Here is a 21,686-nt window from a genome sequence, read left to right as displayed (position 1 = left end):
GAGGAGGGACAGGGGAGATATTACACTTGAGAAGGAGTGGGTAAAATATAAAATATACAATGGATTTCAGCGAAAGATATCTTGATGTTTGGATGTTAATAATAAAGGGAAAATAATGATATTTAATTTTCATTTAGCTTGCAGAGGGTTAAGACATCTTTGTCTTTCGAAAGCAAATTTTATTAATCATGTTAAACTGTACAAAACTTTTAAAAAGTTTAAAAACGCTTTTTAGAAGTTGTTAAGAGAAGTTCTGCCAAGTGTAAAGTTTGGGAATGTTTCCCAAACCATTTGTCAGGCTTGAACTTAAAAGGGTCATCAACCTTTTAGCAGTGAATATCTAAAATTATTGTTAACAAACACAGCTCAGGTTAACCCTGTGCATGCTATTGAATGCTGGGATGTTTTGGGTTTAAATAGTTCCCCAGTTCAGTTGTTTTCTCTCCTCCCTACCCCTATTAGGTTACCACAGTAACACACACTATTCCATCTGGTTTACAGGAGCCTGATCTCATACCACTGCAAATTCCACTTCACACTCAGTTGCAAGGAAGCATGTTAAAGTTGATGTGCACTCTGCTATTGGATATTTCCTTCCTATCAGTGGCTAAATACCTCAGCAAGGCTTGCTTTTTCCCTCAAGTGGCCCTGTTGGCATGATCAGTTTTTCGTTATTTAAGGAGTTATGGGTAAAATATCCTATTTTCCAAAAACAATATAAGACTAGAAAAGACCGTTGATGATAATAGTGGATAAACTCAACTCTTCCATATGACATTCCAGATCTGCCAGTTAATCAATGTCATGGCTAAAATATTGCAGTGTTCATCTGCTTCTATTATTAAGTCATTGCTAGCTTCTATTCCAAAAAATTAATATTATAGAGTAGAATTAGATGAATATTCCTTGATGTTCTCCATCAAGACTCTCAATATAATTGAAAATCAAGTAATCTACTTTACCCACACCTGTGCAAGTTTACCACCTTTATCTCTATTTTGGCCAGTATCCTATATTGCAGATATATTGAGTTCCATTAACATTTACAGTGTAAGGATGGAATTGCTTGAAGAGCTCAGAATTACCCATTAGCCTGGAAGTTGGAACAAGTGATTGAACTAGCAGTGTCTTGTTTAGTTAGCAGCTTCACAGGGAGTATCAGCAAGCCACAGCAAAGGTGGGACAGAGTCAGTGATGCATATTACTCCCTTAGGCCCTGTTAAATGATAATGCTGTGGCGTTGGCAAACACAGCCTATCTCCATGTCATTGAATTTGAAATTCTCAAAAATATTAACCTATTGAGTCATCTTTAATTTGGCAGGGAGATTAATCAAGTGTCTTGGAACAACAGGATTGAGGTTATGAGAAACAGCCCCTTGATAGGTCATGGAATAAAAATAAGAAACATGTCTTTTGTGGCCTCAGGGCTTCGTAGCCAATTAAATATTTTTAAAGCATAGTGACTGTTGTTCTGCAGACAAAAGACAAATTTGCACTTAACAAGGTCTCACAATCAGCAATGTGCTAAATGACCAGTTAGTGGCTGGGATTTTCCGGCCCTGTCGCGGGTGGGACCCACCTTGGGCGAGGCGATGCCCCAGCCAGAAGTCCATTGACCTGCGGCGAGACTGGAAGATTGCGGTGGTGGGTGGGTGCGGAAAACCCTGCTCAATGTTTCAATGATAATGTTGAGAGGTAAACATTGACTAAAACACCAAAAGAACTGTCCTGTTATTTTTCGAACAGTGCTATGGGATCTTTTACATCCTACCTGAGAGAGTAGATGAAACTTCAGTTTAACATCTCATCCAAAAGACAGCAGCCCTCAGAAATGTCAGCAAAGATTTTATGCTCTAGTGTTTGGCCTAGAACCCACAACTTCAGAGGCAAGAGCGCTCCCAGTGAGCCAACATTAGCACTTAACTTCGAGAGTTATTTCACTCATTAATTTTGTATAGACGTAGATGAGAAAATATTATTTAAAAATGTAATTTACTTGAATGACTAACATTCTTCTGATATGAATTAGAGGTCATTAGGATATTAGTAAATTCAAGTTATTTGTCATGAATACATAAGCAAGTTTAAATAATCAATGGTATGATCAGCACTAGAATTATTATGGATTATTCTTCCCCCATTCCTCCATCCCCCATCACCAGGTAATGCAAAGCTGTTCCCAATATTGTATATGCCTGTAAATTATACTAGTATCTACATTTTCCTGTAATTTGTGAAAAGCCTGGTACTCTCAATCTAAACCATGCCACCCTGAGCTTGAGCTGAGAGCACATCATGAATGAACTGCTGCTGGAGTAAAGCGAGCACAGGTTGAGGGCAAGGACTTCTAAAAAGGAATTAAATAAGAGTGAGAATTCAGCTCGGAGGGGGAAGCAGATGCTATGTATGCTCTCTGATATGAACTTTAAAGTATAATAAACTAACAACACCTAACAATATCAGCACAGGGAAACAGTATAGTGCCAACTTTGACTTAGTGATGTAGCCAGTCCTTCGAGAAGAATGCATTTAGCCTAAAGTGAGCCAACATTAAAGGGCCAAGTGACTGTATTGCAGCAGTTCATAAATTAGCAATTGTCAGAAGCTAGAGGCCATATTTCATATCCCAGGAAAGAATAGGACTTTCAACTGAAATTTTAAAACAAACTGGGAGCTGAAATGAAATTATTCAAACAGATGGATTGACTTCATGAAAATGTTAACCTAACCACACAATGGTATGTGTTTCTTCATATTTAGGTGACTGCCTTAACCATTGAGCTCCTGCAGATAAACTGTTGACAGAACTTACAAAATAACAACCATGGTTCCACTGTGTCCAGATAATCCCTCTCCCAACCCTTGGAAATGTTGATCTCAAAACTGTTACAAAAGGTAAAACATATTCACCAATGTGAGAACCCCAGAATTTTCCCCATCAAACACCGCTGAATGTTAATCTGCTATTCATGAACCCAGGATGTGGAATTAAAACAGGATTTCAGATGTTGCAATCGAAAGGGAGGCGTTAGGTCAATCATTGTCACAAGTGTGATTTTTGTACTTTAAGAAGAGTGCATTTTGGGACAGAGGGTACAACTTGCAAAGATAACCGGAGAGGATTGATCACCTGCACAGATGGGAACAAACTTCCCTGAGTGATTATCATGGTGAGTACTGTTTGAAATTAAGGACAGTAAAAGGGAACGGCACATGTGGGTACTGATTGAAATTGAAGGAACAGGGTACTGATGTTTGTATGTCATTAGTGGTACAATAAACAGTTAAAAGAATACTGAGTTGTACTGAACTGTGAACCTTAACCATTTTACCCCATCTGGATGGGTTCAAGTCAAACTCTGGAATTGAAGTTTAAGAGGGAAGATGTGGTCCATTTACCTACAGTACTCTCACAGCTGCAAGTTCCCTGCCAAGCCATGCACTATCCTGACTTGGAACTATATTACCATTCCTCTACTATTGCTGAGCCAAAATTTTTGAACTCCTGCCCTCATAGTACCGTGAGTCCACCTACTACCTTCCTACACTGAACTGCAGTGGTTCAAGAAGTTGGCTCACAGCCACCCTCTGAAGAGCAATTATGGTTTGGCGATAAATGCTGGCCATGCCAGCTATGCCAAAATCCCATGAGTTAATAGAAACAAAATCTTACAAATGTGCGAGTTTCAAGTATCAGGTGTTGATTTGGCCATCAGGTCTTGTAAAGTGTCACATACTCACATTGCTCAATCACAGAATCTCTGAACTTAAAAAGGAACCAGATACAATTTGACACTTCAGGAAGAGTGAAGACATACATATGATCATACGAAATAGAAGCAGAAGCAGGCCATTTGGCTCCTCAGGCCTATTTCACTATTCAATAAGATCATGGCTTATTTGTATCGGATTCCACATTCCCACCTATCCCTGACAACCCTTGATTCACTTGCCTAACAAGGATCCATCTACCTCTGGCTTAAAAATATTCAATGACCCAGCCTCCACTGCCTTTTGAGGCAGAATGTTCCAAAATCACACAACCCTCTGAGAGAAACAATTTTTCCTCATCTCTGTCCTAAAAGGGTGACCCCTAATTTTAAAACAGTGCCCCTAGTTCTGGACTCACCTACAAGAGGAAACACCCTTTCCACGTCCAACTTGTCAATACCATTCAAGATCTTATATACTTCAATCAAGTCACCCCTACTCTTCTATACTCCAGTGGAAACAAGCCCAGTCTGTCTAATCTTTCCTCATAAGACAATCTGCTCATTCCAGATATTAATTTAGTAAACCTCCTGTGAACCGCCTCCAACGCATTTACATCCTTCCATAAATAAGGTGACCAAAACTGCACACAGTTTTCCAGATGTAGTTTCACCAATGTCCTGCATAACTGAAGCACTTCTTTTATGTTCAATTCCTCTTGTAATAAAGGATAGCATTCCATTAGCTGCCTTAATTACTTGCTCTACCTGCTTGCTAACTTTTTGTGACTCATGCATTAGAACACCTGGATCGTTCTGCACCTTGGTATTCTGCAGCCATTCTCCGATTAAGTTATACCCTGCTTTTACATTCTTCCTGCCAAAGAAAACAACTTCACATTTTCCCACATTATACTCTATCTGCTAATATTTTGCCCACTCACTCAACCTATCTATATTTATCTACAGCCTCCTTATGTCCTCTTCACAACATACATTCCTACCTTTCTGCAAATTTAGCTACCATACCTTCACTCCCCTCATCTAAGTCATTGATATAAATTGTAAAAAGCTGAGTCCCCAGGCCAGACCCCTGTGGGACTCCACTCATCACATCTTGCCAAATTGAAAAAGACCCATTTATGCATGCACTCTGTTTTCTGCCAGCCAACCAATATTCTATCCATGCTAACACGTTACCCACGACACCATGAACTTTTATTTTCCATAATAACCTTTGATATGGCATCTTATTAAATGTTTTCTGGAAACCCAAGTATAGCACATCTACAGGTTCCCCTTTATTCACAGTGCATGTTACTCCTTCAAAAAACTCCAATGAATTGGTTAAACATGATTTTCCTTTCACAAAACCATGCTGACTCTTCCCAATTGCCTGAAGTTTCTCTAAGTGCCTAGCTCTAACCTCCTTAATGATCAATTCTAACACCTTCCCCATGACAGATATCAAACTAACTGGCCTATAGTTTCCAGTTTTCTGCCTCCCTCCCTTCTTGAATAGGGGGGTTATATTTGCTGCTTTTCAATCTGATGGAACCTTTCCAGAATCTAGCGAATTTTGGAAATTCATTAGCCACCTCTTTTAAAATCCTAGAATGAAGTCCATCAGGACGCAGACACTTGTCAGCCCACAGATCCATCAGTTTGCTCAGTACTGCTTCTCTAGTGATTGTAATTTCACCAGGTTTCCTCTCTCCTTTCCAACATTTGATTTACAGCTATTACTGGAATGTATATTGTATTTTCTATAGTGAAGACAGAAACAAAATATTTGCTCATTTCATCCTCCATTTCCTTATTACCTACTATTAACTCCCCACTGTCACTCTCTAGAGGACCAACACTCACTTTACTAACTCCTTTTCTGTTTAAATTTTTATTCATTCAAGGGATGTGGGCATCACTGGCTGGGCCAGCATTTATTGCCCACCCCTATTTGCCCTTGAAAAGGTGGTGGTGAGCTGCCTTCTTGAACCGCTGCAGTCCATGTGGTGTAGGTACATCCACAGTGCGGTTAGGGAGGAAGTTCCAGGATTTTGACCCAGCAACAGTGAAGGAACGACGATCTGTTTCCAAGTCAGGATGGTGAGTGTTCTGGAGGGGAAATTCCAGGCAGTCATGTTCCCATGTGTCTGCTGCACTTGTCCTTCTAGATGGTAGCAGTTGTGGATTTGGATGGTGCTGCCTAAGGAGCCTTGGTGAGTTCCTGCAGTGCATCTTGTAGATGGTACACACTGCTGCAACTATGAATTAATGGTGGAGGGGTGAATGTTGTTGGATGGGGAGTCAATCAAGCAGGCTGCTTTGCCTTAGATGGTGTCGAGCTTCTTGAGTGCTGGAGCTGCACTCATCCAGGCAAGAGGAAAGTATTCCATTACACTCCTGACTTGTGCCTTGTAGATGGTGGACAGTCTTTGGGGAGCTAGGAGGTGAGTTACTCGCCACAGGATTCCTAACCTCTGACCTGCATAGTATTTATATGGCTAGTCCAGTTCAGTTTCTGATCAATGGTAACCCCCAGGATGTTGATAGTTGGTGTTTCAGCAATGGTAATGCCATTGAATGTCAAGGGAAGATGGTTAGATTCTCTCTTGTTGGAGATGGTCATTGCCTGGCACTTGTGTGGTGTGAATGTTACTTGCCACTTGTCAGCCCAAGCCTGGATATTGTCCAGGTGTTGCTGCTTTTGGACATGGACTGCTTCAGCATCTGAGGAGTTGCGAATGGTGAACATTGTGCAATCATCAGTGAACATCCCCAATTTTGACCTTAGGATGGAAGGAAGGTCATTGATGAAGCAGCTGAAGGTGGTTGGGCCTAGGAGACTACCCTGAGGAACTCCTGCAGTGATGTCCCGTAACTGAGATAATTGACCTCCAGCAACCACAATCTTCTTCCTTTGTGCTAGGTATGACTCCAACCAGCGGAGAGCTTTCCCTTTGATTCCAATTGAGTCCAGTTTTGCTAGGACTCCTTGATGTTACACTCAGTCAAATGTGGCCTAGATGTCAAGGGCAGTCACTTTTATCTCAACTCTGGATTTCAACTCTCTTGTCCATGTTTGAACCAAGGCTGCATGAGGTAAGGAGCTGAGTGGCCCTGGCAGAACACAAACTGCGCATCAGTGAGCAGGTTATTGCTAAGCAAGTGTTGCTTGATAGCACCCCTTCTATCACTTTACTGATGATTGAATGTAGGCTGATGGGGCGGTAATGGCTGGACTTGTCCTGCTTTTTGTGTACAGGACACACGTGGGCAATTTTCCACATTGCCGGGAAGATGTCAGTATTGTAGCTGCACTGGAACAGTAGGTAGGGGTGTGGCAATTGGAGCACAATTCTTCAGCATTATTGCCGGAATATTGTCAAGGCCCAAAGTGTTTGCAGTATCCTGTGCCTTCAGCCTTCAGCCATTTCTTGATATCACTTGGAGTGAACTGACTGGCATCTGTGATGATGGGGACCTGCAGAAGAGGCTGAAATGGATCATCCACTCAACACCTCTGACTGAATATTGTTGCAAATGCTTCAGCCTTACCTTTGGCACTGATGTCAAGGGCTCCCCCATCATTGAGGATGGGGATATTTGTGGAGCCTCCTCCTCCAGTGAGTTGTTTAATTGTCCATCAGCATTCATGACTGGGTGTGGCAGGACTGCAGAGTTTAGATCTGATCCACTGGTTGTGGAATTACTTATCTCTGTCTATCACTTGCTGCTTATGCTATTTGGCACGCAAGTAGCCTTGTATTATAGCTTCACCAGGTTGACACCTCAATTTTAGATATGCCTGGTGCTTCTCCTGGCATGCTCTCCTGCACCCTTCATTTAACCCTGGCTTGGTGGTAATGGTAGTGTGGGAAATATGCCGGGCCGTGAGATTACAGTTAGTGGTTGAGTACAATTCTGCTGCTGCTGATGGCCCACAGCACCTCATGGGTGCCAAGTTTTGACTTGCTAGGTCTATGCAAAATCCCTCTCATTTGACATGGTGGTAGTGCCACACAACACAATGGAGGGTATCCTCAACGTGAAGGCGGGGATTCATCTGCGGCAAGCTGATTCATTAGGTTATGGACGATATGATGGAAATTTGAAGATTATGCAATGACAGAACAGAAAAGGTATAATCAGGCCATTTCCAGTAGCTGAGACGTCTAGAGTGGGAACAGGAGCGGGAGGATCATTGATTCAAGGTTAAGTGTAAGAGATTTAGAACAGGACTTCTTTACTCAGAGCTATGAAGCTATGGGATTTACTTCCAGGGGTAGTGATTGAGGCAGTAACTATGAGCAGAGCAGGATCTTCCGGTTGGCGAGCGGGGCCAGGTGGAACTCCTGACGTCACCCCGTGTCATTTCCATCTTCTGGTCGGCAGGGGGGGCAGCCGAGTCAGCTGTGCACCTGCTGACCTGTCAACGGCCCATTGAGGCCGTTGAAAAAGTAATTAAGGTGATTAATGGACATGCCTGTCTAACCTTAGGGTTGGCGTTCAGACCGGGAGACCTGGCGGGCATTGGAAAAAGCATGAAACCTCATCTACAGGCGGGATGAGGTTTCTTGAGGATATTTAAATTTTAATCACATCTTTCAATAAAAGTTATGGTCATGAGGGGACATGGCAGGGAAATTTTTAAACCTCTTTATTTAAAGTTTTAAATCGGGGAGATCCGTGCGCTCCTTCATGCGCATGGGTGAAAGAGCGCACTCCTGGCTGAGGGAATCCTCCCCGCCTGCCCAGGGAGCACATAGCGCTTCCAAGCGGACGTCATGCTGAGCGGGCCTTAATTGGCCCGCCCATGTAAAATTGCGGCTAATTGAAGGCGTGCTCACCCGCGCCCGCTCTCGCGCTTCCCACCCTGATGGGGGTGTTGGGGGTGGGGGGGAGGGGGGAATTTTTCCCTGGGTTAATATTTATGATTTGATTGGATAGATAGATAAAGGAAAAAGAGGATAAAAGTACAGGGCAGGGCAAATGTGATTGGAACAGCTTTCATGCATGACAAGTAATTTCCACGAGGAACAGCTGAGAAACAATCCTGCCAGGAAATGCCATCATCAGTAAGCAGCTCAAACTCAAACCAGCATTGGTAATAAACTCCAAATAATATATATTAATACCTTATTAAAAAAACAGAATAATGGTGGTAACTTTAAAATTAATGTTTGAATGTTCTCACACACTTCATCATTCCACAATTGAGTGTTTTTTTGGGTACTGTGGAATGGAGGCTTCAGGTTTCTGCTCACCTGCTGAGGCTCCATTCTCAAACAGTTTTCAGCAGCCAACCAAAAAGTAACACTGACTGAAACATCAAGACAGTTCTCTTCTTCCCTCTTGGTTGGGAAAGTTTGCGAAACTTGTTTGGGGAAGATGTGGTAAGGAGGAAGGAAAATGTTGATAAATAACTTTCCACACGCTATCATTCCATTATTGAATTCTTCTACCCATTCACCCTCTCTTTTAAAACTGCTTCATACTCTGTCCAAGCTTGGCCACTACTCTTAATATCTCCCTCTTTGATCTGGTGTCCATATTTTTCTTTTGCCTTTATGACATGCCATTGGATGTTTCTGTATCTTAAAGGTTCTATATAAATGAAGATTGCTCTTTTAATTGCTCCCTGCCTAAGTGGAATCTTTTGATTCAACTATTGCCTTATGTCTTGCTGTTGGTGTGAACTAACCCCTACATATTGTTATTTTAGTAAAAGTCTAAGTTCCCTAACAATCAAGTTATAAAACGTTTATGGTAAGTTATTAGCTTGTGGTAGTTTCAGCTGTATTACCACAAGACATCAGAACATGACTATCACTGTAGCAAAGTTTAGGGGGAGGTGATGGCATAGTGGTATTATCGCTGGACTAGTAAATCCAGAAGAGCCAGATTAATGGCCTGGGGGCCAAGGTTTGGATCCTGCCACAGCAGATGGTGGAATTTGAATTCAGCTTAAATCTGGAATTAAAAGTCAAATAATGACCATGAAGCCATTGTTGTGAAAACCCATCTGGTTCCTTAATGTCCTTTTTTAGGGAAGGAAATCTGCCATCCTTACCCTGGTCTGGCCTACATGTGATACCAGACCCACAGCAATGGCTGCTAAACGTTGTGTGAGAATGGACCCTCTGAACTAGGGATGGGTAATAAATGCTGGCCTGGCCAGTGACATCCACATCCCATGAACGAATTAAAAAAAAAACTGTATACTCAAATCAATTTTGGTTCTGTGATGACTAGTTTCTTGCGACTCCACTTAAGTGTAAGAAATGGAGACAAGGAACCAATGTCCAAGGTCTGTTCTGGCCTTGGCCTGAACTGGGATATACCCTGAAGTGCACATCATTTTTTCCAGCTGGAAGCTGACTGAAAAGAAATTAAACAAAAGCTAAACATTTAATCCACTATTTTGGATAGTGTAGATTGTTTTTGTTGTTTTCTGTTCAGTGCACAGGAAGCATTGTAGAACAAGTTTAGAAAGGGTCAAAAGGGCATAAGGTTAAGATCAGCGCTGAAAGAAGTTAGGAGAATTCTTTTTATACGTGGGATTACGACAAGATGGACTAACGTACCAGAACCAATGATGGAATTAGAATGCATCATAGCCTTTAAAGGGGAAGTAGATCAACATTTGAAAAATAAAAAAAGAAAGGTATTGGGGAAAAAGCAGGACTATAAAAGAAAATGGATAACTCTTGAAGAGAGCAGGCAGAGTGGAGTGTGAGAAATGGTCTTCCCTTCTATTGTACATATGTTTAAGTCATCAAAATTTTAAGTGGGGCAAAGGTGAAACCTGGCAGATTCTGGACCGGGGACTGAAAAATGAGGGGGAATGCAATTTTACTGAGGCTGTGCTTTCTGTTCAGCCAAATTTTTGCTAATGGCATGGTTGGGTTGTGTGTGGGGGGTGGGGGGGGGGGTGTGGTGGTGGTGTGTGTGTGGGTGGGAGCGAGGGGAGGTGGATCATGGACAGATCTTCTGTCTGCCCTCCTGTGTCAAGGGGATATTCAAGTGAGTTCCCGGGTTACCCTGAGAATTCCTTCCTCTATGAGCTGTTATAGGAACATACAAGAGCACCACAGAAGAAATAGGATCAGGAGTAGACCTTGTGGTCTTTCGAGCCTGCTCAGCCATTCAATATGATCGTGGTTGATCATGGGCTGCTACTCCACTTTCCTGCCTGCTCCCCATATCCCTCCATTCCCTGAGACACCAAAAATCTGTCTTTCCCAGCCTTAAATGTATTCGACTATGGAACATCTACAACCCTCTGCGGTAGAAAATTCCAAAGATTTACAACTCTTTGAGTGGAGTAATTTCTCGTCATCTCAGTCCTAAATGATTGGCTCCCTATCCTGAGATTGTGCCCCTGTGTTTTAGATTCTCCAACTGGCGGAAACAATCTCTCAGCATCCACTCTATCAAACCCCTTCAGAATCTTAAAAACAAAAAACTGCGGATGCTGGAAATCCAAAACAAAAACAGAATTACCTGGAAAAACTCAGCAGGTCTGGCAGCATCGGCGCAGAAGAATAGAGTTGACGTTTCGAGTCCTCATGACCCTTCAACAGAACTTAAATGTAAATTGTTTTAAAAAGGAATTCACATGATAAAATTCGCTGAATATGTATTTAAGGCAGCCTATGTAATGTAGTGCATATAATGCAAACAGTGTCGCAAACTGCCTTTCAGAATTTTACTTTTGGAGTTCTGCTGAAGTGTCATGAGGACTCGAAACGTCAACTTTTTTCTTCTCCGCCGATGCTGCCAGACCTGCTGAGTTTTTCCAGGTAATTCTGTTTTTGTTTTGTTTTCCCTTCAGAATCTTGTACGTTTCAATGAAATCGCCTCTTATTCTTTTAAACTCCAGAGAATATAAACCCAATTTACTCAGCTCATCACCATAAGACAACCCCCTCATTCCAGGGACTAATTTAGGGAACCTTCGGTGAATTGCCTCCAATGCAAGTGCATCCTTTCTTAAATGTGGAAATCAAAACTGCACACAGTATTCCAGTTGTAGTCTCACCAACATTGGAACAGATCTCATCCTAGCTGAGAACTGACATGAAGTCCCAATGAGACTAATTAAATTGGAAAAGTAGTTGATTCTGGAGGGCATTGATATATTTCTCCAAAATTGCTCTTCCTGATTTTCTTTGAGGGTCTCCTTTCTGTCACTGACAGGGTACAATGCCACTTTGAAGTTCTATTGGGCACAGTGCCACTGACCTACTTGTGCAGGTGAAATGCTCTAACCATGGCCATGCAGGAATCCTCAACTCTGGGATTTGGAACATGGTCTCTGGCCTAATATTAAGATGGCAAGTTTTCTGCTCCACTCTCCTTGTGCCAGCTAGGAACTTCCAAGGATTTCTTGGTCCCAAAAGTAAAATTCTGAAAGGCAGTTTGTGACACTGTTTGCATTACATGCACTACATTACATAGGCTGCCTTAAATATATATTCAGCGAATCTTATCATGTGAATTCCTTTTTAACACATTTTACAGTTACATTTATTTCCTTCTCACATCTTCCCCTTTCTGGCTGCCACCTCAGCCCTAGATCCATCTGCTTTATTTCAGATGATAATTTTTTTTCAGCCTATGAGTTTTGTGAGATTATTCCTAAGATAACTTTGACCACGAGCAGGAAATGTTCTGTCAGATGCAACGACTTGAAAGGGAAATGGAACTCGTGCAAAAAAAATGAATTGCAAAATAACATTAAAAATAAAAGAAAATATGTTTCAACTCAACTCATTAGCTCATTTTAACCCAGCTCTGAACAGTGTGACCAAACAGCTGCATGGTATACGCATTGTTCTAATGTCACATGCAAGTGAAGTGATATGTGAGTTACTGTGACACATTTTGATGTGACCTGTGATATTGTTTGAAAACACATGTAAAAGATTTGCCAATAAAGATTGTGGCCCCCACTAATACATCTTTTCTGTATCTATGAAAGGCACAGTCCAGAAGTTGCTGGAAAAATAATGGTAGGTTCAAAGTGCTCATAAAATTAGTTAGCAAAAATAGTGTCAATTTGTGGTGAAGATGAGAGATACGCCATGAGTTTTGATTCTTCACAAATTACTGGGCAATTTGTGGTGCACCTCTGTTAGCCTCATCAAAACCAAAATAATTGCATTCTCACGTGAACCTCCCCAGTGAAATTAATTGCATATCATGCTATTGCTGGATTAACACAGTTGCTGTGAATTAATCACTCTGTAGTCATTCAGGGCTCGTAACTGATGTCATAAGGACCCTGCTAATTACTCAATTTATGATCCAGACAAGCACATAACCTTGGCAGCCCAGGAAGAGAACAATTAGACTGTGGACTCTCACACCTGCAGGTAGTAAATTGTCCCTAGCAGTTTTATATGCCAGTCTTGACATCCATACTCCTATTCATTCAGTTATGCAACTACCATAATGGTAGAAGACAAAACTAGATGGATTTTAGTCTTTTTTTTAATCCAGCAATTCCTATGTACTATTGAAAGATCATAAGATCATAAGAAATAGAAGCAGGAGCAGGCCATTCAGCCCATCAAGCCTGCTCCACCATTCAATGAAATCATGGCTGATGTGATCTAACAGCACTGTGGGTATACCTACACCACATGGACTGCAGCAGTTCAAGAAGGCAGCTCACCACCACCTTCTCAAGGGCAACTATGGATGGTCAATAAATGCTGGCCCAGCCAGTGAAGTCCACATTCTGTGAATGAATAAAAGAAAGTATAAAAGCAAAATACGATGACTAGATGCTGGAAATCTGCAATAAAACAGAAAATGCTGGAAAAACTCAGCAGGTCTGGCAGATCTGTGGACAGAGAAACAGAGTTAATGTTTTGAGTCCAATATGACTCTTGTTCAGTTCCTAAGTTCCCTAGCTGTCCCCTAGTTGTAGATTCCCCCACAAGAAGAAATATCCACTCAGCACTTAGCCTGTTAAGCCCCTCAGAATCTTATATGTTTCAATAAGATCACCTCTCATTCTTCTAAACTCCAAAGAGTATAGGCCCAAACTGTTCAACCTTGGCTCATAAGACACTCCATCATCCCAGGAATCAGCTTTGTGAACCTCCTCTCAGCTACTTCCAATGCAATTATATCTTTCCTTAAGGAAGGGACCAAAACTGTACACAGTACTCCAGGTGTGGTCTCACCAATGTCCCCTACAGTTGCATCAAGACTTGCCAGTGCTGTTGGGAGGGCTTTAAGCTAACTTGGAAGGGGTGTGGGGACAAAGAGAAAATATTAGAGAGGAATCCCAGGGTGCACAAAATACTGGGAGGGACAGATAGCACTAGTATAGAGAATAGTAAGTTAATAGGTGAAGTCAGGGTGAGGGAGAAAGTAATAAAATGTAAATAAGCGTTATTATACATGTATGTGAATGCACGAAGTATTGTAAATAAGATTGGGGAGTTACAGGCACAGATTGCCATGTGGAAATCTGATGTTGTGGCAATAACAGAGACCTGGCTCAAGGAAGGGCAGAACTGGGTGTTAAATATTCCCGGGTACAAGGTGTTCAGAAAAGATAGGAAAGGAAGGAAAGGAGGAGGGGTGGCGGTATTGGTTAAGGAGAGCATTGCAGTGCTGGAGACAGAGGATGTCCCAGAGGGTTCAAGGGAAGAATAAATTTGGCTAGAGCTAAGGAACAAAAGGGGTGCAATTACATTGCGCGGTGTAGCCTATAGACCACCAACTAGTGAGAAGGACGTAGAAGAACAAATCTGCATGGAAACTGCAGAGGTGTAAGCATTATAGGGGAGTTACAATGGGTGACTTTAATTACCCGAATGTAGACTTGGACAGTGGTAGTGTAAAGGGTGGAGAAGGGCAAAAGTTCCTAGATTGTGTTCAGGAGAATTTTCTACAGCAGGATGTATCCAATCCAACAAGAAAAAAATGTACTGTTGGACCTGATTCTTGGAAATGAGGTGGGCCAAGTAGATCAAGTGTCAGTGGAGGAACAGTTAGGAGACAGTGATCATTGTATTGTATGTTTTTAGGATGATGATAGAAAAGGACGATAGGCAATCCAGAGTAAGAATACTTAACTGGATGAGAGCTGACTTCGATGGGGCAAGAACAGAACTGGGCCAGATAGACTGGAATGAAAGATTGGCAGGAAAAACTGTAGCTGAACAATGGGCTAACTTCAAAAAAGAATTGGTTTGGGCACAGTAAAGATATATTCTATTGAAAGGGAAAGGTAGGGCAAACAAATCCAGAGCTCCCTAGATGAAAAAGGAGATAGAAATTAAGATAAAGAAGAAAAAGTGTGCTTATGACATCTGTCAGGTAGAAATATAATTGAGAACGAAGACAAATAGAGAAGGTTCAGAGGGGAGGTTAAGAAGCATATTAGAGAAGTGAAGCGGGATTATGATAAAAGACTGGCAACCAATGAAAAGGGGAATCTCAAAGTCTTCTATTGGCATATAAATAGTAAAAGGGTGGTAAAAGGAGAAGTAGGGCATATTAGGGAATTCACACATGGATGAAGGGGCCAAGGAGGTAGATGCTAACCAGGCCATGGTGACAGAAGAGGAAACCCTGTCACTAGAAAGTTTCAAAATTGATAAGGAGGAGGTGTTGAATAGTATGTTGGCACTTAAAGTTGACAAGGCACTGGGACCGGATGAGATGCATCCAAGGATATTGAAAGAAGTGAGAGTAGAAATTGCAGGGGCACTGTCCATAATTTTTCAGTCTTCCTTAGACTCAGGGGAGGTGCCAGAGAACTGGAGAATTGCAAACATCATGCCCTTTTTCAGAAAAGGCTGTAAGGATAAGCTCAGCAATTACAGACTAGTCAGTTTAACATCAGTGATGGGCAGGGTTCTAGAAACAATTATTTGGGACAGAAGTAGTAGTCACATGGAAAAATTGGGTAGATAAGGAAGAGCCATCATGGATTTCTAAAGGGGAAATCGTGTTTAACTAACTTGCTAGAACGAGAGGGCATAGATTTAAAGTGATTTGCAAAAGAAGCAAATGTGATGTGAGAAAAAACTTTTGCACACAACGAGTGGTTCAGGTCTGGAATGCACTGCCTGGAAGTGTGGTGGATGCAGGTTCAATCAAGGCAGTCAAGAGGGCATTAGATGATTATTTGAATAGAAACAATGTGCAGGGGTATGGGGAAAAGGCAGGGTAATGGCACTAGTCATAATGCTCATTTGGAGAGCCAGTGCAGACATGATGGGCTGAATGGCCTTCTTCTGTGCCAGTAAAATTCTGTAATTCTGTGATATACAAGGACACCGAGATCCCTATACACTGCAGCATTCTGCACTCTCCATTTAAATAATATTCTGCTTTTTTATTCTTCCAGTCAAAGTGGACAACCTCACATTTTCCCACATTTTACTCTATTCCATCTGCCAAATTTTGTCCACTCACTTCACCTATCTATATCCCTTTGCAGACTCTTTGTATCCTCCTCACAATTTGCTTTCCAACCTATCTTTGTATCATCAGCAAATTTGGCTACAATACAGTCAGCACCTTTATCCAAGTCATTAATGTTGATCATAAATAGTTGAGGCCGCAGTACTGATCCCAGTGGCACTCCACTGATTACAGTTTGTCAACCTGAAAATGATCCATTTATCCTGATTCTCTTTCCTGTTAGTTAGTCAATCTTCTATCCATGCTAATAAGTAGCCCCCAACACCATAAACTCTTATCTTGTCCAGTAAACCTATGCAGCACCTTTCTCGAATGTCTTTTGGAAATCCAAATAGGTTACCTCTCCTGGTTCACCATGCTTGTTACGTTCTCAAATAACTCTAATAAATTTGTCAAATATGATTTCCCTTTCAAAAACCAACTTGACTCCGCCTGATTTTATTAAGGTTTTCTAAATGCCCTGCAACAACCTCCTTAATAATGGATTCTAGCATTTTCCCAATGACAGATGTTAGGCTAGTTGGCCTGCAGTTTCCTGCTTTCTGTCTATTGGGCTATCAAGTACAAGGAACTCAACAGTCTTCAGTCCCATTAGTTTTCATGGTACTTTTTTTTGCTGGTGATTGTGTTTATTTTAAGTTTGTCTCTTCCTTCAGTTCCACTTTTCCTGGTCATGCTGGTTCAATACTTTAGAACACAAGCATGTTTGTACAATGAGCACACCTACTCTGCCTTCACTCAGAACATCTGAAGTGAACATCTGAATCAACAATTTCCAAACACAACTTGATTACAACTCCCTTTTCATCTGATTATTTCTTTTAATTTTTTCTTACTTTTTCTTTCTGTATTCCCTTTCTCTCTTAATTGACTCTCTATCTTTCCCCTCTTTTTATTTCTATTTCTGGCTCTAATTTGACCCTAATTCATGCTATTTCCTTTTCTGTCATTCACACTGTTTCTTTCTCTATCTTCCATTTCATTGACTGCCATGAGGTCCAGATGTAACATTGACATTGCTACGCTGTTGTCAATTCACATTTCCAGCAATCAGCGGTGTACTACCTGGAGGTGGGGTAAGATGTACAGCTCATGTCGCACACCACCAGATGAGACATTCCAGCAACTACTGAGCCATTCGTGTGTTAATGACTAATGTGTTCTCTGCACTTACTTTACCTGTTATTTTAATGGTGGCAATAACCTGTCTATAGGTTTAAGGCCCTGAAATTCTCTGTCGTAACTTTCATCGAGAGATTGGTAGAACCCCCAGAGAAAGCACATGAATGGCTGAAAATAGCCATTTACTCCAACTTCCATGAGGCCCTGCCATTGTCTGATCTTAACATCTAGTGATAGGAGCCCTGTGAAATTTTTGAGGCCAGAAGTTGTTTGTGTGCTGTGTATATAACAATATTTCAAAGCTGTTCATTTTTGGAATTCACTGCTAGTCGCTAAGGGTGAGGATCGGCCTAACTGAGTGAGAAAGAGGAGAAAGGGAAAGAAGTACAAGAGACAAGGAGAAAGCAAGAGAGATGGAGTATATGTAAAAGGTGAAGTACGCACTTCAGTGAAAGAGAAGAATAGTGAAAGAAGGAGAAACTGAGTCTGTGCATAAGAGAGCAAAATATGATTAAGTGAGAGTAAAGGGAATGATTGAGTGCAAGTAAAAGACAGGGTGATTAGTGAAAGAGATGGTGAAATTGAGGAAGGAAATTGAGTGTGTATATCTTTGTGTGTGGCTGTGCCTAAGTGTGTATGTGAAAGAGAAATAGCCAAGTAAAATGATAAATTAACTTTTTTAGTAAGGACTTTTAAACAGCTTATGATCAAGACTCTTTAGTGTTAATATTTTCTTTCTATCTCTATTTTGCAATATGCATGCTGTTCCAAGGATTGCATTTTAGAAAGAAAACTACATTAAAAAAAAAGATCCTCACATCCACTGCAGCTTGTGTATCACATTTAAGAGGCACCATAAAACAAACATAAGCACTTTAAGCATGAGAGACAAGTATATTTTCAATAGTGGCATTCAAAGTAAACTATTACAATAAAATATCTGTTTTATAGTCTTGTGTATGCAGTATGTGTGACATTCTGAAGGAGCAATTTCTGGATTATTATCTTTTTAAAAAACTTTAAAACTTCAATTGTTCCCAGTCTTCAATATTGAAACAACTTCTTCTGTTCCATACAATCATCCTACTCCTTCTCTATAAATGTTATTCTAGGACAGGAGTCAGCAATTTGTAACTCTTTAACATCTCATTTGTGACTTCCAACCTTTTTTAGTGAGATTGCATTATCATGAGAAAAACCCAAAAAAAGTAAGTCAAGAAAAATAAAAACCATGTTATTATCATGGGGTGAAAGTCTAATCTCAGCATATGAATTTGCATTTCCTGGAGAAAGGAAGAAAAAATAAAAAGAGACACAAAAAAAGTTTAAAAAAAACATGATAATTCAGAGTTAGGTCTATCTTAATTACAATTTTTTCTCTAGTGTTACATAAATTCAATAAGTTTATTTTATTTATTATATGTGCAAATTATGCATTATAACATTCTTGTCAACTTTCAATGTATTTGGTTTAAAAATACTGCATTTTTGTCTTGCAGCTTCTAATAGTTTTTATTTGAGGAAATGTTTTTTAAAAAAAGTTCTCCAGGCACAAAAGGTTGCTGACTCCCTATCCTATGATGTCCCATTACTCTAGAATCATCCCAAAGAGTAAGAACAACCTCAACTTCTTCCACAGCTTTTATTGCCTCCTCTGTTATTTATCTCCTGAAACCTCTAGTTGTACATCTCACACCAAAGCAAGGAGCTCATGTGCTTCTTCTATTTTAAAGTCAGAACGTTAGCTAAGTTCCTGCTGCCTCCTCTTCATCACCATTCATTACTCTAACCTCAGCCTTCATTCCCTATCACTTGTCTTCCCCATCTACACTTCAGACTTTATCAAACCCATTCTCTTCAAGAAGCCTGCCCCCATTCCATAAGCCTATTTTCTGACATAAACTGACCTCACGCTCATTCATCTTACACCCAATTCCACCTCTTCAAACATCATCGTCAAATCCAAAGCTCTTGCTGTACTTTGAGACCATCTGCCCAACATTAACTCATGGATAGCCAAAGTTTCCTTCAACTCGACTCCAGCAAAACTGATGCTATCATTCTCAGTCCTCCTGTGCCTTTGGCTTTTGGCTTAATCAAGCTGCTTGACTGCCCCTCTGCCTGAACCAAGAAGTTTGCAACCTTGATTGATTTTGAGCTGACTTTTGTCTGTCACTGAGGCTCTATTTTTCTACCTCTAGAAATCACTTACTTCTGACAGTACTTCATCCTCACTGCCACAAAATTTCAAATTCATGCATTCAAAATCTCCAGAATTTCTCAAAGCTTGTCCACATTAACCTCTCCTCATCCATAAGCTCCATTTCATTCACATGTCAGTGCTCAAGTTCACCCTCGTATGAACGTAGCAATTAGGATCAGGAGTAGGCTATTTGGCCTTTCGAGCCTGCTACGCCATTCAATAAGATCATGACTGCTTTGATCGTACCCCCCAACTCCACATTCCCGCCTACCCTGATAACCTTTGTCTTCCTTCTTAGTCAAGAACTGACCTACATCTGCCTTAAAAATGTGCAATGAGGAAGAGAGTCGTGAAGACTCACGACCCTCTGAGAGAAAAAAAATGTCTCCTCATCTCTGTCTTACATGGGAGAGCCCTTATTTTTAAACTGTGTTCCTTGGTTCTAGTTTCAAGGGGAAATATCCTTTCTGCCTCTAGCCTGTCAAGTCCCCTCAGGATCTTATATATTTCAATGAGGACACCTCTCATTCTAACGGTGATAATCCCTGCACTTTCCAAGCTCTTTACTCAGCAAATGCATCAATATCAAAACCTTCATCTTCGTTTTGTGCTCATTCATGATTTCTCCTATTTTGACTTCTACCACCATATGTGCTGGCCCTGTGCATTCCATCCTGAATAACGTGCTTTCTACTTCCTCTTCCCCAGTGGCTGCTCTGCTATTTGAAACTGTCTCTCTAAATTACTTTGCCACGCTACGGTCCGCCTGCTTTTAAAAGCATATTACAGAATCTCTTGGATTTTTTTGATTTCCTCTTTATTCTTCCCATGTTGGGCTGGTCTTCGCCTTTCCCCCTTGAAAAGTACTGAGTGATTTGTTTTACATTAGGATGCTATAAGAATATGAGTTGCTGTGGTTATAACTAGTGATCCTGGTTTGTTCCATACCACTTATCCATAAGATTCCACAATAGAGGCTCAGAGCTTCATTTAACTTTCTACAGGGCAAAAGAAATAATAAAAAATGCTGGGAGGTTACTTACTATTATTAACAGAAAATTCTTCTACACTGATACTATTCTTAAATGTAGCCTTTAAAAACATGTTTGTGATAAAAATGAACGACAAAAGAGTAATAGACAGTGTTATTAATGATTATTGGTCCCTGTAATCTGCCAGTGTAGAAAAGTTAACTGGGATGAGCGAGTACACAGACAATGAAATGGTGCAAATGGTGTCCATGATATAATAAACCTAACTCTGAATCCGTTACGCTAATATATTCAGTTTACTAAAACATTCCAGCTCTACAGCCAAGGAAATAGGATAACAACACATCACTATCAGCTACGCTGAGCAACTACTGGCAAAATAAATATATACACCTTAAAAAGGCACAACTTGCATCAGCATACCACTTAGTTTATCCGTAATAAAGTTTAACTAAAATCATCAAGGAACAAGGACTCAGTATAATTAGAAAATTTCTGTTTAGGAGAAATGTAAAAATCACATTTCTTGACTATCTTTATGAAAACTTTTCTAACAAAGTGAACATTAGCAGAACTCACTTACAGTCGACCTCAGTGAAAGCAGCTGGCTCCTTCTGTATTTCAGATGCTTTTCTGATGTGACACACAGTGTATCGTTTTGGACTTGCCTTTGGCTGGCTCAGAGGAACTCAAGACATGATTTAGAGGCAGTTGACGTCAAATCTTTCCTTTCACTTAAAGTCTGCATGGCTCTGGTAAAATGTAATGAACTGCAGACACCCAATAGTTCTGAAGAACAATAGAAGGATTACAGAAAATGACATTTAAACTACAAAAAAAACCCCAAAAAGTGTGACACTGGTAAAATAAGTTAAAAAATTGACAAGATTTGAAATTGTTACTCTACAGAATGGATTATTTTTAAAAGACATAATAAACGCCACGTACATTTTTCAAGTTTAAGGACCTCGACTGAAATAGAATATGAAACTTTGAGCACAAATTGTAACCCTTAAAGTAACACAGTTGTCACCTTAAACTGGCCTGCATGAGATTTTGCCAAGATTGTGTACAGAAATGAGAACCACCAAAAATATCCAGTATTAAAAGTGTTTGACTTTGTTGAAAGCTTACTTAAAATTTAACAAGACATTATTCCAGATTTACAGCATCTGCAACAGCACAATCTGCAGCACAATGC

The 21,686-nt window shown here is 40.6% G+C and overlaps 1 protein-coding gene across 1 annotated transcript in view; it reads right to left on the bottom strand.

Moving 5' to 3' along the window:
• LOC121279426 (G-protein coupled receptor 20-like) overlaps positions 1–21,166 on the bottom strand; it is a 38,882-nt gene extending 17,716 nt beyond the window's left edge. Inside the window, exon 1 of the mRNA XM_041190668.1 lies at positions 21,069–21,166. The gene's annotated coding sequence lies outside the window, so the exon portion shown is untranslated. The remainder of the gene's footprint in view (positions 1–21,068) is intronic.
• Between the last annotated feature and the right edge of the window lie 520 nt (positions 21,167–21,686).

The sequence above is a fragment of the Carcharodon carcharias genome, chromosome 6 (assembly GCF_017639515.1).
Source record: "Carcharodon carcharias isolate sCarCar2 chromosome 6, sCarCar2.pri, whole genome shotgun sequence".
Taxonomy (NCBI): domain Eukaryota; kingdom Metazoa; phylum Chordata; class Chondrichthyes; order Lamniformes; family Lamnidae; genus Carcharodon; species Carcharodon carcharias.
This window is presented reverse-complemented; position numbering and strand designations above follow the sequence as displayed.